Source organism: Terrapene carolina, unplaced genomic scaffold, assembly GCF_002925995.2.
Source record: "Terrapene carolina triunguis isolate 2854851 unplaced genomic scaffold, T_m_triunguis-2.0 Scaffold120, whole genome shotgun sequence".
In the NCBI taxonomy this organism is placed as follows: domain Eukaryota; kingdom Metazoa; phylum Chordata; order Testudines; family Emydidae; genus Terrapene; species Terrapene triunguis.
This window is the reverse complement of record NW_020664471.1, coordinates 3,331,330-3,347,506: the sequence shown is the minus strand read 5'-3', so window position 1 is coordinate 3,347,506 and position 16,177 is coordinate 3,331,330. Positions and strand designations below refer to the sequence as shown.

Here is a 16,177-nt window from a genome sequence, read left to right as displayed (position 1 = left end):
GTGAGAACAGGCGTTTGCATGGCACTTTTGTAGCCGCCGTTGCAAGGTATTTACGTGCCAGATATGGTAAACATTCGTATGCCCCTTCATGCTTCAGCCACCATTCCGGAGGACATGCTTCCATGCTGATGATGGTCTTAAAAAAATAGTGCGTTAATTAAATTTATGACTGAACTCCTTGGGGGAGAATTATACATCCCCTACACTGTTTTACCCGCATGCTGCCATTTATTTCATGTTATAGCAGTCTCGGATGATGACCCAGCACATGTTGTTTGATTTACGAACACTGTCACTGCAGATTTGACAAAACGCAAAGAAGGTACCAATGTGAGATTTCTAAAAATAGCTACAGCACTCGACCCAAGATTTAAGAATCTGAAGTGCTGTCCAAAATCTGAGAGGGATGAGGTGTGGAGCATGCTTTCAGAAGTCTTAAAAGAGCAACACTCCAATGCGGAAACTACAGGACCCGAACCACACACACACAAAAAATCAACCTTCTGCTGGTGACATCTGACTCAGATTATGAAAATGAACATGTGTCGGTCTGCGCTGCTTTGGATCGTTATTGAGCAGAACCCGTCATCAGCACGGATGCATATCTTCTGGAATGGTGGTAGAAGCACGAAGGGACATATGAATCTTTAGCGCATCTGGCACATAAATATCTTGCAACGCCGGTTGCAACAGTGCCATGCGAACGCCTGTTCTCACTTTCAGGTGACATTGTAAACAAAAAGCAAGCACCATTATCTCCTGCAAATGTAACCAAACTTGTTTGTCTGAGCTATTGGCTGAAGTAGGACTGAGTGGACTTGTAGGCTCTACAATTTTACACTGTTTTATTTCTGAATGCAGGTTTTTTTTGTACATAATTTGACATTTGTAAGTTCAACTTTCATGATAAAGAGATTGCACTACAGTACTTGTATTGAAATATACTATTTCTTTTGTTTTTACAGTGCAAATATTTATATTCAAAAATAAATAGAAAGTGAGCACTGTACACTTTGTATTCTATGTTGTAACTGAAATCAATATATTTGAAAATGTAGAAAACATCCAAAAATATTTAAATAAATGGTATTCTATTATTGTTTAACAGTGCGATTAATCACGCAATTAATCACGATTAATTTTTTTAATCGCTTGACAGCCCTAAAACTTACTATGGCACAACTCAAAGTAATGGAAAGAAGAAAATTCTGAATCAAGACTACCACTATATCCTTCATTAACGTAATTACATCAAAGCTGTGTGTAACACAATAAGTCTGATCTTGCAGTGTTTGCACAGGCAAAACCCCCAGAGTGAAATCTTGGCCCTACTAAATTTGATGGCAAACTCCCATTGACCTCAATGGGGCCAAGATTGCCCTGAGGGTGTGTCAACATCAGAAAAAAAAAGAAAAGTGTATTTTTATCATGCATTTACATAGACCTGCTAATGCATTAAAACTACAACTGCCTTGTCCATACTAGCATTTCAATGTGTTAATTGCCATATGTTAGCTTCCTAGTGAAACAAGGCCCCAAATGTAATTGAAGGGAGCTCTGCAAGGAATCTGGCTTGTATCGTCTGAGAATTCTGCAATATACAGAAACAATAAAGAAAAATAAATTCAAACCCTTGTTACTATTTTTTTTGTTTTTTAAATTTCCAAAATGTTGTTAAAAATGGCATTGTGAGAACCTTCCAACAAGGGGATATTATCTGACTCTCACAAAAACTTACCAGGCAAACAAATGATCAGCTGTGGAGTTTGCTCCCCCACATTGCCTGCCTTTTGCTCTCAAGAAGCAAATTTCGATTTTTGCACAACTGGTGTATAGGAAACATTATTAAAATATATTTCTCTTCCCTACCCCAGTTAGTTTGAAAATTATGCACCAGGAACTGCTAGAGAATGTTCATTGGAAAAAAGTGGCCAACGTTGTGGAATTTGATTGACTACACTAAAACTAAGAATATGAAATGTATATAACGAGTAGTGTGGAAAAATAGATGAACTATTATCAAGGTGTCATTTTTATACATTAAAACTAGCAAGTGAAACTAATTTGAGAAAAGTACAGTAAACTTTTTCAGTTAGCCATCCACTCACAAATGGTACTTTCTGTTCAGATTCTAATACAGGTACAACTGTGTCCTGTGAATATTTTCCCCAGGCCCAGGCAAAGATAAGCCTCAGCAATTATACAACTATGGTACTTTATTTATACTCCAAATTACATTCTATATTTTTAAGATAGAATCCCAAACATTTGCTTTTTCATTGGCACTTATTTAAAATCTCAACTTTTTTCTCTTTATAAAATGGATTTTTGATCTAGGGATCTCATATTGAGGAATATTTTATTTAAAAGATTAGATTATAAGGTTGCAAATCAATTGTGTGATTCTGGAAATAAATATTAATATTTTAATATATTAATATTCTCAAAGTACTTCTATGACAAGAAAGGTGTAATTTAAATTTTGCACTAGAACAATTTGCATATTCATGCCAACTTACTGAAAAACCATGGTTGATAAAAGATGAGAAAACTACTTTGTGGTATATAACATTATGTATACTAAACATCACAGAGTAGTTTTATAAATTACATACATCACTACAATCACCTATTAAATACATAAAGTACTACCTCCGGTGGGCTGCTGGACACCTCTGCAAGTGTCCTCGGTTCCCACTACACTTTAATGCCCTTTCAGGAAGCATTAATCGTTTTAGAGGATTGTATCCTTTTACAGTGACATAGACTGTCTCTGTACTGGAAGGGCAAGTAATACATGCACACTAAAGCACTGTACAAAGAAAAAAAAAAGATAAAGGCTGTTCATCCAGTACTCAAATATTCCTTAAATTTCATTCATTGTTAATATAGCTTAGAAAACTAAGGAGGCCTCATCTGAGTTTTGGGAAACCATTCTGAATTTCACGTACCTGTACTAAGGCCCTAAATATATCCATAGAGGGTTGGATGTACAGTACTGTGAAAACTGTAAAACATGTGCTGACATTTTAAGAATATGCACATCAATGAAAGTCAAACTAAGTTACTGTCTAAAGCAGGCATGAGCAATCTTTTTAGCCCTAGGGCCACATCGGGTACAGAAATTGTATGGAGGGCCTGGTAGGGAAGGCTGGGGGAGGCTATGCCTCCCCAAACAGCGAGGCGTGGCCTGGCCCCTGCCCCCTACCCAGCCCCCCGAACTCCTACCCCCATCCAACCCCCCCTGCTCCCCACCCCTGACTGCCCCCTGGGATTCCCACATCCTATCCAAACACTCCTGCTCTCTGCCCCCTGACCATCCCCCCGGGATGCCCGTCCCCCGTCCAATCCCCCCTGCTCGCTACCCCCCAACCAGTCCTGGGACCCCTGTGCCTATCCAATCTCCCCTGCTCCCCACCCACTGACCGCCCCCCCATCCAACCTTCCCTGCTCTCCCCGCCCCACATTATGTGTGGGGTGGGAGAAAGGTGGGCTCAGTCCTTTCCCTGTGCGTTTCCCCTGCTCGTTTGGCTGCTCTCCCTGGCAGTCGGGCAGGGCTCGCTCCCTGTCTGGGCTTGGCTGCTGGGGACAGGGGCCAAGCATCCTGGGGGTGGAGGGGGGCCCTGGCTTGCTCTGCCTCTGTCCCCGGCAGCAGGGCCCAGGCCCCTTGACCGCCCCCCTGCAACCGCCCCTACTCCTCCCGCTCCCCGCCCCCTGACCGCGCCACCCTGGAGCACCACGTCTGGCGGCGCTATAGTCGTGCTGCCCGGCCGGAGCTGCAGCCACGCTGCCCAGGTGCTGGGGGAACTGTGACTGTGAGGGAGGGGAGCAGAAGGGGAGGGGCCAGGGGGTAGCCTCCACCCTGCTGCTGGGGAGTTGGGCTGGCTCCTCCACAGGCCTTTCCTGACCCCACTCCCTGGCAGGAGCTGGGGCCCAGAGGGAAGGGTCCTGCGGGCCCCGAATGTGGCCTGCGGGCCGTAGTTTGCCCCCCTATGGTCTAAAGTCTGTATAGATTCCTGAAGCTCCCACTGCTGTTGCCTAAAACTGGTACTTCTTTTTCTATTATGTGCTGAGATGTTCTTGAATATTTCAAAACACCACCATATTCAGTAACATAGCATGTTACAGTATCTGCTATATTGCAATATACGGTTATAAATAATTTCTTGTACCAGTTTCTTCAGTTGGCTTTATTTAATTTGCTGTTCACAACAACTGTATCTCATGCTCTTTTGCTATGTTTACATATTTTTTAAAGATATTGGACAGAGAAAGTGACCTAATGTAATCCCGGATTTTAAAATTCTGGGAACAGAATTTGATTACTTAATTTACTCGTAAAACAGGGTCAGTACTGACATTTTCAACGGCATTCCTGTCACTACACTTGACTAGTAACTAAAGTAATAATCAGGTATCTTGGAAAAGACAGAAAGAACACCTTTAAAGTAAAGAGGAATGTATGAAGTAATACTGCATTACTGGTGATAACTCATGCTGAACATGACACTATGTACCCTTCAATTATCCTGTCCTAGAAACCAAATAATGTTTGAACACATTGAACTAATAGATGAATGAACAGTTCGAATGTTTGAACACACTGAACTAACAGTACTTAGTACTTTGCCCCAGAAAACTAGAGTGGAAATCATCAAGAAAGATATTTGGCCGAAAGTCAATGGGAGTTTTGGCATTCACTTTAGTGGGTCCAGGATTTCACCCACAGTCCACAAAGTTCTTAATAAACTCAGCTCTTAGAGCCCAATCCGATAACTTCTCACTCAGGCGAAATTCATACTAAGGCTACGTCTACACTGTGCACCTTACAGCGGTCCAGCTGTGCCACTACAGCTGTGCCACTGTAAGGTACGCAGTGTAGCTGCTCTTTGTCGGCAGGACAGAGCTCTCCAGCCGACCAAATAAAACCACCCCCAATGAGGGGCGGTAGCTTTGTCAGCAGGAGAGTGTCTCCCGCTGACAAAGCGCTGTCCACACCGGCGCTTTTTGTCAGTAAAACTTTTGTCAGTTGAGGGTGTTTGTTTCACACCCCAACCGACAATAATTTTACTGACAAAAATACAGTGTAGACAGCCAAAAGTCAATAGGAGTTTTGTGTGAGTGAGGTGTTACAAGATTAGCCCTTCCAGTTGTAATTAACTTTAAAGCTTGTTTGTTTGTTTTTTAAACATTACCTTGTGATGAAGGACTTTGCAAAATATTTTAAGGAAGATTTGTCTCGCTGACATTTTTTTAAAAACTTTTCCTCATTCAAAATGCTTCTTGAAACAATTCTAGAAGATACATCATCTAGATGAGGAATCCAGTTAAGAGGGAAAGGATGTATTATATAGTGTTAATTAATTTTGTTAATTCTCATTTCATTAATCTATAAACTCAATTATTCTGAATGAAAAAACAAAGCAAAACCAGGTTTCTATAACTAAATCAAAGACCTGGTCTACACTAGAAAAGTTGTAACAGTATAACTATGTCATTTAGGGGTGTGATTTTTTTTACCTACTAGTTATACCACCATAAGCTCTTGTGTGGAGGATGCAGTTATACCAGTATAAAGGTGCCTTTTACCCATCTAATTTTCACTTCCCAAACCAGAATAAGCACTTTTAAACCAGTATAACTGCATCCACACTAGAGGGGTTTTTTCTGCTGCTTTATACTGATGTAATTAGAGGCAAAACTTTCTAAGGGCTTGTCTACACTTACATTTGATAGCGCTCTAACTTGCTGGGTCAGGGGTGTGAAAAATCACCCCCCCCGAGCGCAGCAAGTCTGAGCGCTTTAAAGCGCTAGTGTAAACAGGCTCTGAGCTAATCCCCTCGTGGAGGTGGAGTACCAGGAGCGCTGGGAGAGCTCTCCCCTAGTGCTTGTGCGTGACCACCCTCGCACTTCAAAGCACTGCCGCGGGAGCGCTTTTAAGTTTCCAGTGTAGCCATGCCCTAAAGTAAGCAAGCACAAAGGCTTTGTCCACACTAGAAAGGGTTTATTGGTACAGCTATGCTAGTATAGCTATACCAATAAAGCTTCCTAATGGAGACGCATTTCATACTGTCCAGAATACTTTATACCAGCTCCCCAAACACAATAAATTATACTTGCAAAAGGGCTTTTTTGCAGGTATAACTGTGGCTACCCTCATGTTCTTGTTAACAAAATTATGTTGGTTAGGGCTGTAAAAGAGTGTGATCCCGACTTATATAGCTGTGCCAGCACGAGCACTACCATAGACGCAATTATACTAGAAAAAATGTGCTTTTGTTGCTATCGCTAATCTTACTTGGGAGGGGGCACTGCAATACCAGCAAAGATGCAGTTTACCAATATAAGCAACATCTACACCAGTATCTTGTCTTTGCTGGTATAGCTATATTGGTCATCCTAGAAGAGAAGCAGTTTACACTGTCAAAAGAGCACTTCTGCGAATATAGCTTATACTGCGGGTAGTCAATAGGCAACCACGGGCCAAATCCAGACCAGCAGACACTTTTGAACGGACCCTGAAATCTTTTTATTTACTTATCATTACTGCGTTTATTTATTTTTTCCTGGAGCCTAGACCTTGGCAAAAGGACTTTTGTTTACTGGTATAGTTGCATCTATACAGAAGGGCCGCCCGGGGGGGGGCAAGTGGGGCAATTTGCCCCAGGCCCCACTGGGGCCCCCACGAGAGCTCTGGTCAAGTGTACGTAGTCTCTTGGTCTATCCAAGGCCGTGATGAAGTGTCTTGATGTTTTTGGTCTTTTGCCCTCGAGATGAAAACCTTGTCTTTGCTTCTGGGACCTTGAAGTGAAAAAATTCTCTATTCTATAGTATTGCAACTTTTTTTTTTATGGAAGGGGCCCCCGAAATTGCTTTGCCCCAGTCCCCCTGAATCCTCTGGGCGGCCCTGCTATACAGGGGCTTTTGCTAACACAGGTAGGTTGATTAAGGATGCAATTTTCCACAATTTTGACACAGCTGTACCAGCAAAACTTTCAAGTGGAGGCCAGGCCAAAATGACACTTATTAAAATGTCCTTCGTACATTTAGGTCCCAATCCTGTAAATGTTTGGAACTACTCACAAGTAAACATATGCATGTATTTAAGCATTTGCAGGATTGAGCAGTTACTGACACAGTATCCTTGGTATTGTTACCGTATTTTTGTCACTTACTTACTAATTTGCACAAATTAGTACAATAATCCACAAGGGATCTCCCAATCATTAGTGCAAATCAGATATATTCTGTAGTGTAAATAATCAGTACTATTAATAAAATGACTCCTCCTTCACCCCCTCAATATTATTCTTAGCAAAATAATGTAAAATAACAGCTCTGAAAGTGACACGTTTTCATGTATTAAAAAATATAAAATTCAGAGGTAAGCAAACAAGAATTCCACTCCCTTTTAATTGACTTTAAATAATGAATTTGGAAGAGTTTATTGTCCTGTCATTAAAATGGATTGTCTTCAAAAAAACAAATAAGCATTAATAGGGCTGTATCAAGATATGCTCTAGACATTATAGTTTATATAAAGGGAGAGATTTTAAAAAAAATTAAATGAGGAAAATGTTTAATTTCTCACTGAAAATACAACTCAAAATCCTTTCATCACCAATAGGCAAAGGCTTTTAAAAATGCCTTAAAATTGATCCCAAATGAGAAAGTCTTTCAGTACCATCATAAAAGAATGAGAGGTCTGAGTTCGACAGGGACATACTGTAATATATCAAAAAGCATAAAATTCAAAGGGAAACAAACAATATGCTACATGCTTCAGTAGTTTTTTTACAGTTTGACAGAGTTCATTCATTTGTCCTGAATAGAGATTTTATCCTTTTTCTAAATGCACACATTAATGGGTACACCTTAAACTGTGTAGAATTTGAATAAAGTTTTTTTTTTTAAAAATAGGAGGGAGATTTCAATGGTCTCACTGAAATACACACAGCTCCAAAACAAAAAACTAAACCCATTTCATCTTAACAGAACTACCATGTTTCAGCCAGTGGGCAGGAGCCTTCTCACTGGGAAATTCTTTTAAAATCAGTCTTAAAAATGATCATGAAAACATACCAGCCCTCTCCCCATTCCACCCCACCCACAAAATACTCATTCATGTCTATGTTGCAGAGGATAATAAAAATGTGTTGTTTACTCACCCACCAAATGGGTTACTTGCCCTAGGCATGTGGCTAAGTAGAATTTTGCAAGGCTATTTAAAGGCGGTTTTTATCATCTTTCTAGTGATGATGAAGAATTTTTGTCATGTGTATTGAGACATTTTAAAAATCTCTATTCCTATTACTTTTTTATTTATTAACATGCCTTGTTTTGATTATTATCATAGCCTGAGACAGCAGCCTTCACCACAAGGAAAGAAATGCTTTTAATCTCGCTGTGAAATGAATTTCGAATGAGGGGGTGTTTTCCTCCCCAAATTTGGAACACATTTTGGATTCACAGGTAAACAAATAAATATTCCACTCACATTACCAGCCTTTAAACAACAAGGTCTCCACCCTCTGGGACACAGAAACTCCCTCACACCCCACAGAAGTCATTTGGATTTGAAAGCACTTCACACCTCCCAGGGTGCACCCCTAGCTGTGGCAGCTTAGTCAAGGGCTGTGGGGACACTTTGAAAGAGGGAGGCAGGGAAGAGACTTAAAATCTAAGTGGAGGAGATGTGTAAGGGCCCCTTCCTGAAACAGCTACTGAGAGCAAAATAAATACCCGTGTCATTTTTCCTTAACAGACTCAGCAACATGATCTTTCATCCCCCCCCCCCCCCCCCCCCCCCCCCGAGGGCGAGCGCTTTCACACCCATCTCCACAGTGACGGAGACCAGCGAGAGGAGGAATGAAGTGCTCTTTGCGGGACAAGCAGCATTTTGAACAGGCTGAATGAGCAAAGGAAATGGCCTGAGATAGGCACAGGAGGGCGACGCCCCACACAGTGGAATGAAACATGAAAGAAAACCCCCAACCACCACCCAGGGCTTTAAAATGGCGCCTGTGGGGGAGGAGGCCAGGAGGGAGGAGAGTCACAGTGAAACTGCGCAACAAACGCTGGCAGGCAGCCAGACAGCGCCATCTTCTCCCGCTCTCCCAGTCACACACAGCGAGCCAGCCCCGCGCGGCCAAGACGCAGCCCAGGCCACAGGCAGCAGCAGCGGGGCTTGCGCCTTTTAACTGCAATCCTGACGAGACGGGGGCGAGCAGAGAGTGTGTCAGGCCTCAGCCACCCCTCGCCTCCACCCCCCCCCCCCCCCACTGCTGATTAAATAATACTTTAAAAACACAACCGTCCCCCTTCAATTAGAGGATGTTTTTTAAAATGCGATGCCAGATTACTGCACTTTCCCCACAACCCCGTGATCGGAAAGAGGATTTTTTTTATTAAGGTTGGAGGAGAAAACAGGCAACACTAAGCAACAATCCCCCCCCCCCCCCCCCAAGAAAAAGAAACCCCAACAACGACTTTGCCCTTCCTCAGCTCGGAAGGTTTCAGTGGAGCCCCTCCATAACGCCACCAGTGTGTGGTGTGGGCTCAAATTCAAAGCGAGATTTTTCAGAAAATGCTCAGAGGAATAATCCGATGAACCAGATACGCAGAAACTCCAAGCAGCAGATACACAGCCCTTAAAATGCAAAACCCGAAGGGTTACTAGAGAGAGCGTCGGTTTATTATTACGTTTTAAAATAGAGAGCGAGATTACAGGAAAATACGTGGGGGGGGGGAGCCTGATCCTACAAAGGGGAAAAAAAGATGATTAAACTCAAATCCACCGCCCCAAAATCGCACGCGCACCCAGGGATCCTCAGTTCCACGCCGTGGAAAAAATAAAGACAGGCAAATTCAGAAGCAACCTGCAAAGAACCCCACAAAATCTAGTGGCTACAATAAAACCGATGAAAAGTAAATCCGCAGCAGACACACATCAGAGAAAGAAATTCAGAGGCATTACAAGATCAGGGTGGTGGAAGCAGGTAGCGGGGGGAAAATCAAGCCAGGAGTGAAGAAAAAAAAGAAAAATCCTTCCCAGCCCCACGCAGGCAGGAGAGAGACGAAGTGTCTCCATTTTCCCGAGGAGGAGGAAGAAAGAGTGTTTCACAGCCCAGAGAGCTTTAGAGAAAAGCAAAGAAACGAGGGGGGAAAAAAAGAGGGAGGAGATTTGAAAAGATTATTTTTCTTTCTCCCTCTCACACTCTCTCTATCCCCCTCGCTCCTCACTCTCTCACACTCACACACGCACACACACTCTCTCCCTCTCCTCTTTCTAGCCCTCTCTTGATGGCCATCAAGGGGGCGGAAAATTAAAAAAAAAAAGACCAACAACAACTAATTTTAAACCAGCTCAATCAATGAGTCATTAAAAGAGACTTTTTTCCCCTCCTCTCCTGCATTTGCATGGCATCAGCAAGAAGAGGGGAAAAAAACACCCCAAACCTCTCCCCTCTCTGCAGTTATCAGCCTGGACCTGAAACCTTATCTCTCTCCTCTCGCTCCTCTTTATTTTAAGAAACAACTTTTTTTTTTCCAAGTGGCCTCAGCAGCCACCACCGCAGCCTCGCTGAAAAAGAAATAAATATTTCATTTCCATGTGAATTAGCATCTGCCCAACAACCACCCACCAAAATATCCCTCTTCTTTCTCCCTGTCTCCCCTCTCGCTCTCTCTAGATATATATTTATATACATAGCCCCAGAGCCAATAGCTCTCTGGGCTGAAACCTAATATCCTGGTTTTGGCAACTCCTGGTTGTTAATTTGCTCCTCTTTCTTTTCTGTCTGTCTGGAGATAGATTTCCCCCCTCTCTTTTCCCTCCCCGAAGGAAGGGAGGAAGGAGGTTGTGTGTTTTTTTTTCCTTGAAATTTTTATCACAAAATTATAATACACTCAAAGGGAAACTCACCGTCATGAAAAAGCAGTGCCTTGTCAACGGGGTTTCTTCGCCATCACATCAGGGGCTGGCAGTGTAAGAGAGAGAGAGAGAGACAGAGAGAGAAGGGAGGGAGGCAGGGAGGGGGGAAGAGAGAGAGAGAAAGAGAAAGAGAGAGAGGAGAGCACTGCACAGCACAGCACAGCACAGAGCAGGAGTTGCCAGCCACACGGAGAGAGAAAGACACACGCAGCCACCACACAGAGACGTTATTATTATTTTCCAAGCTCTAATTAACACTCTGTTCTTCATTTTTTAAAGTCAGACACTTTAAAAAGTTTTTTTTTTAAGAGAACTGTAGATCTGACCATCTAGAAATAACTGAGCTGTTCACTTTCAGTTAGAACTTGTAATCTACTTCTTTTATTTTTGTTTAAAAAACAAAACAACTTTGTACTTTTTCCTAAAAAGATGTAGAAAGCCTCCAAGATTTCTTCCAGACGGAAGTTGTAAAATACTGGACAATTTTTATATATTTTTAATCTAAAGATGTATAAAACAGGTTTCTTCCTGTTAAAAGTTGCAATCTACTGACCTTTCTATATTTAAAAAAAACGTGAAATATGGATTTGTGTCCCACCTCCAAAAAATACCTTAATTAAAAGCAAGTTTAATTAGAAATGTCTGACAGCAGTAATAAAGTGAACATTCGGATCCAGTCCTGAAGCCACTGCATATGCAGAATTTCCATTGATTTTAAAGTTTTGAATAATCTAGAAAGGCAAGATCTGATCCAAAGCTTGTCAGGGAGTGAACTTGAATTCTGTAATTATTTATCTCACTTAAAAGTATTAATATATTATAATTTTTATTCTTTTAAAAATCTGGGTTTCTAATGTACAATATAATTTAAAATAGCTGAAATGTTTTCTTTCAGAACAAAGTAGTAACATTAAAATAAATTCTTCTTCAAAATAAAATTTGGATATGATCGTGTAAGTCTTGTTTACAAAAATCTCATTGAGGATTGCGTCCTGATTCTTACATGGAAAAGATTTATAGGTAACGTTATTATCGCTCTTTAAAGACCAGTTTCTCCTTTTTCTGCTGCAAGTTTTAGTTTTCAGAATTTTTTATTTGAGTGAAAGTAGTTTCATAAATGAGCAATTTACAAAAAAAAAGGAGGGGGAGGAAAGTTTATAGGCTGTGGACTAAAATTATTTTTCCCCTCACCCTTCTTGAAAAATTAATTTTGTTAAAGCTCTTTAGAGACCAGGATTTGGAGACTTTATTTGGCAGCACTATTTTTCTTTCATTATTTCTTAAGTCCCAGAAAATACTCATTTTCAGTTTTTATATAAAATGACCAACTTCAAAAAAATGCTTATGGTGATATAAGTAGAACCTCTCTGAGAAACCAAGGGCCAGATTGCATGTTTGATTAATGTACAGATAGTATCTAAACGTCCTAATTTTAAATGTAGATGTGGTTAATGTTATTTTTAATAGTTTAAGTTATCCCACCCTAAAATGAAGCTATAAAAGGGTGTATCCCACACAAGTTATCCCACACAAAATGAAGCACACAAAAGCACACCACCTCTGGGGTTCTTATTCAGGCAAAATGCCATTTGGGCTAAACTCTTCCTGGAATTACACCCCATTCAATATTATTGACCTCAATGAGATTTTTGCATGATTAAGAACTATTGGACTGGGCTCCAAATATAGGTCCCTATGTTTTCTTCTGATTTGGTGAGCAGAGGAGAGCCTGGCTTTGGAAGGGAAGTACTGGCTCCTTTTCCACAGTCCTGCAAAACACCACCATTAGGGTTCCACAGGTAGTGAAGGGGCAGTGCAAAGAGAGAAGAAAGGGGAGAAGGGTCAAATGATTTTTGGTGGGGTCTTCTGTCAAAAAAACATAAGGAAGCCAATGTGAATTACTGTAGAGGCTGCAGTAACTTGCACTTCCTCCCCCTTAGAGGGAGTTTCTAGGGCAATAACCTTGCTGTCCAGGGTCCGGGAGCTGATGAAGTGGTAGATGGCTGTACTGAGGCACCTTGCCTCCACTACTGCTCCTAAGATCTATGTGGGTCAACAAGTTTAGGGATGAGAACCCTTTGCCTCTTCTGCTGGGTGGCAAACCTGTACCCATTTGGAGTTCCTACTCCCCTCTGCAGGAATAATCCAAGCAGAGTAAAATTTGGCCTACACAGTTTATAATTTATAATAAAGACAAGAAGTTGGAAAGGACTCAATAGTTCGGACAATAATGAGATTTGCACTTAAAGCAGGACTAAAATCCCACTGTTCTACACTTTAAACTTTGAATTTGTTCTTCAGATTTAAAACAGTAACTTTTCAGAGGACTATTGAATTTAACATTTAAAACATTTAAAAATGCTTCCTTTTTGAAAGGGGAATTGCAGGTGTCATCACATCAAGTGCCCCCCATGTCCACGCTGACTTAGTGCACCAAGGAACAGAGCCAGCAGTGATGGGGAAGACCTTCACGTGCCAATGTGGTTCTTCCAAAGCCTGTTCCCCCAATTAAAATTCTATTCCCCAAATTCCCCACTACACACATCCTGATTGCTCTCTGGCTCCACCAACTTCCTCAACCACCACAGGGAACCAAGAGAAATAGTGGTGCTCAGAAATGTGGGGAGCAGGGCAGAGCAAGGTTGTGGAGGCACAGAAATCCTTGGGAGGGCATGGTGTGGCAAGGAGCTATAGCAGGTGTGCAGGGATATGGAGACATGGGGGAGAGGTGAACTGTGGGGGGCAGGGGAAGAGAGGCTGTGGGGGTGAAAAGTAGAGCTTGAGCTAAGAGAAATAGAGGGGAGAGAAGCTGCAGTCTGATGAAACATCATTCCCCTTTTCCACCTGCAGATCTCTCCCAGCACTCAAGTCCCATTTCTCTATTCTTCACCCCCTACTGCCCCTGTCTCCCACATCCCATTCACTCCCACCTGCTCTCTCTTCCCTCTACAACCCCCATGGCCCACTACCCTGCCCCTCAAATATCTCATTTTGATTGCTGTCACTCATTTTAATGCCAAAGTGACCTACAATCTACACAAATTTGGCATCTCCCTTTACTTTTATTGTTGAAAATTATTTAGACGCAACAGAATGACAAGAAAAAGATTACCGAATTATCTATTTACATTAAAAGGAATTAGTTTCACAGCATCCTACATTCCCTGCATGTGTCCTTAATTTTGGGTCTTTGTCACATGGCATTGTACATTTGGACCTTAGCTGGTTGAAAGGTATGCCTCATACCCCTGCCCCATATCCCTACTCCTTGAAACCACAAATACATCTATATGTATAGACAGATTAACAGTTAAAAGCTGAAAGTAGTAGGAAAGTAGGGGGCCATGATAAGAAGCAAGGATATTGGTGGGGTGAGAGTATGCAGATAATCAGCCATGGAGGGGAACAAGATCTCAACAGGATGACATGGAAGAAAAGATTTCAGCTTTACAGGATTCAAAAAGGAAGCTGAGCTATGAAGAGGCGTAAGAGGGTTCTGGTGGGAAGGCAGAGGATTGTACATATCAGTACTGAGACAGTTGTTCACATGGATACCTGTCACATAGTATTGACACATGTACAAAACTGGGAAATTCCAGTTTTAAACTTTGAGTTAAGATTGCTAGTCTGCATCATCCTCCAATGCAAACTGTAAAAACTCATTCAATACCCCAACTCCACTCCACTCATTAAGTACTTCCCATCCAGCACACGTGATCCATGTCTCCTTCATCCCCCTGAACAACCAATGTTCAACCTGAACTCTGACCATAAATATAATAAACCAACATACTACATTGATAATTCCACATAAAAATTACTGCCTAATTGCAAAAAATTACCAACATACATCATCCATTCACAAAACTTCCTAAATGTTTTTAAAAAATCCTCACAGCCACTATTGTTAATCTGATACTATGCCACAGTTACAAACCAATACAAAACCACATTCAGAACTATGTAGACTGTAACTTATGAAAGTAACACAAACCCAATAAATATGGCTAAGTTAAGGCTGGTTGTTCAGGTTGAGGATGAAGATGTGTGGGTAGTGAAAGGGAGGCAGCTGTGGTTGAGAAGGGGATGTGATGAGTGGAGTGTAGAAGATTTGCTGAATGACTTACTGTATACTTCCTTATGTTTCATGTTTTTTGTTGGTGAGATAAGCAGTCTAACCTTAACTCAGTGTTAAGTGGAGTTTTTTGTGTGGGAACGTATACCGAAGAGTGAAAACTAAAAATATTTTTTGTCACATTTAATGAACAAGGACTTGAAAATACAAACACGCTGCTTGTGAAAACATATTTTTCCAGGTCTGGAAAGAGGTCTGGCCATGTTTGGAAGAGAACAGAAAACTGGTATTTGTGCTCCATCATTTGTCTATAAACTTTGTGTTTAATGACCCATTTAAAGTTATATGGCACTTGAGGTTTATTATCCTTAAGGAGTCTTTTCTTGGGGACTCTCATGCTCTAAATTCAGTCCCTGCTTCCTTAGGATAGCTCTTCTTTGCGTACATTGATACATATTTCTCCACACCTGTTATTTGTGACACCCAGCTCTCTAACTGGTTCAGTACAGACTTAGTTTTAAAACAACTGCACTTTGGTTGGAATATAATTATTATATTGCATTGCAAAGGATTACTTTTCGAAGCCTCTTTCTATTACTCATGGCAATTAGGACACACCAAGCAAGTTTTACAGCTGTTGCTCTAAAACGCCAATTAAACAGTGATTTCTTTTGCTTTTCTTTCTTATTTTTTAATACAAAGCCTCGCCTTTTACTATAGCCAAATATATATATAATTTTAATCCAAAACTAGACAAAAAACTAAACTTTTAAATTATCAATATATTAGCTGTAATTTTAAAGAAACAACTATGATTAACTCATATTTCAAAAGCAAATATAAACCTCCTCTACATTTTGGATTATATAGGGTTACCATATTTTGAGTGTCCAAAAAGAGGACACTCCACGGGGCCCCGCCCCCAGCCCCGCCCACGCCCCAACTCCACCCCTTCCCCAAAGTCCCCGCCCCAACTCCGCTCCCTCCCCTGCTTCCCACGAACATTTGATTCGCAGGAAGCCTGAAGCAGGTAAGCTGGGGGGGGGGGAGGAGGCGCGGCCCAGTCTGGCCCCCTCCGGCGGCTGGCCCCGGCCCCTCCAATCTGGCTCGGCTCGGGCCCTGGGGTGCCGGCCCCGGGCCAGCCCCCGGCCGAGCACCCCCGGCCCAGC

General features: G+C 41.8%; 1 protein-coding gene across 2 annotated transcripts in view; it reads right to left on the bottom strand.

Annotated features, from left to right (window-relative positions):
- Positions 1-16,177, bottom strand: part of BICRAL (BRD4 interacting chromatin remodeling complex associated protein like) — a 64,403-nt gene that overhangs the window by 37,008 nt on the left and 11,218 nt on the right. Inside the window, exon 1 of one of the 2 annotated variants that reach the window (XM_026652511.1) lies at positions 10,925-11,003. The exons of the other annotated variant lie outside the window; for it this stretch is intronic. The gene's annotated coding sequence lies outside the window, so the exon portion shown is untranslated. Of the gene's footprint in view, positions 1-10,924; positions 11,004-16,177 lie in introns of those variants that run through there. 2 annotated transcript variants of the gene reach the window in all.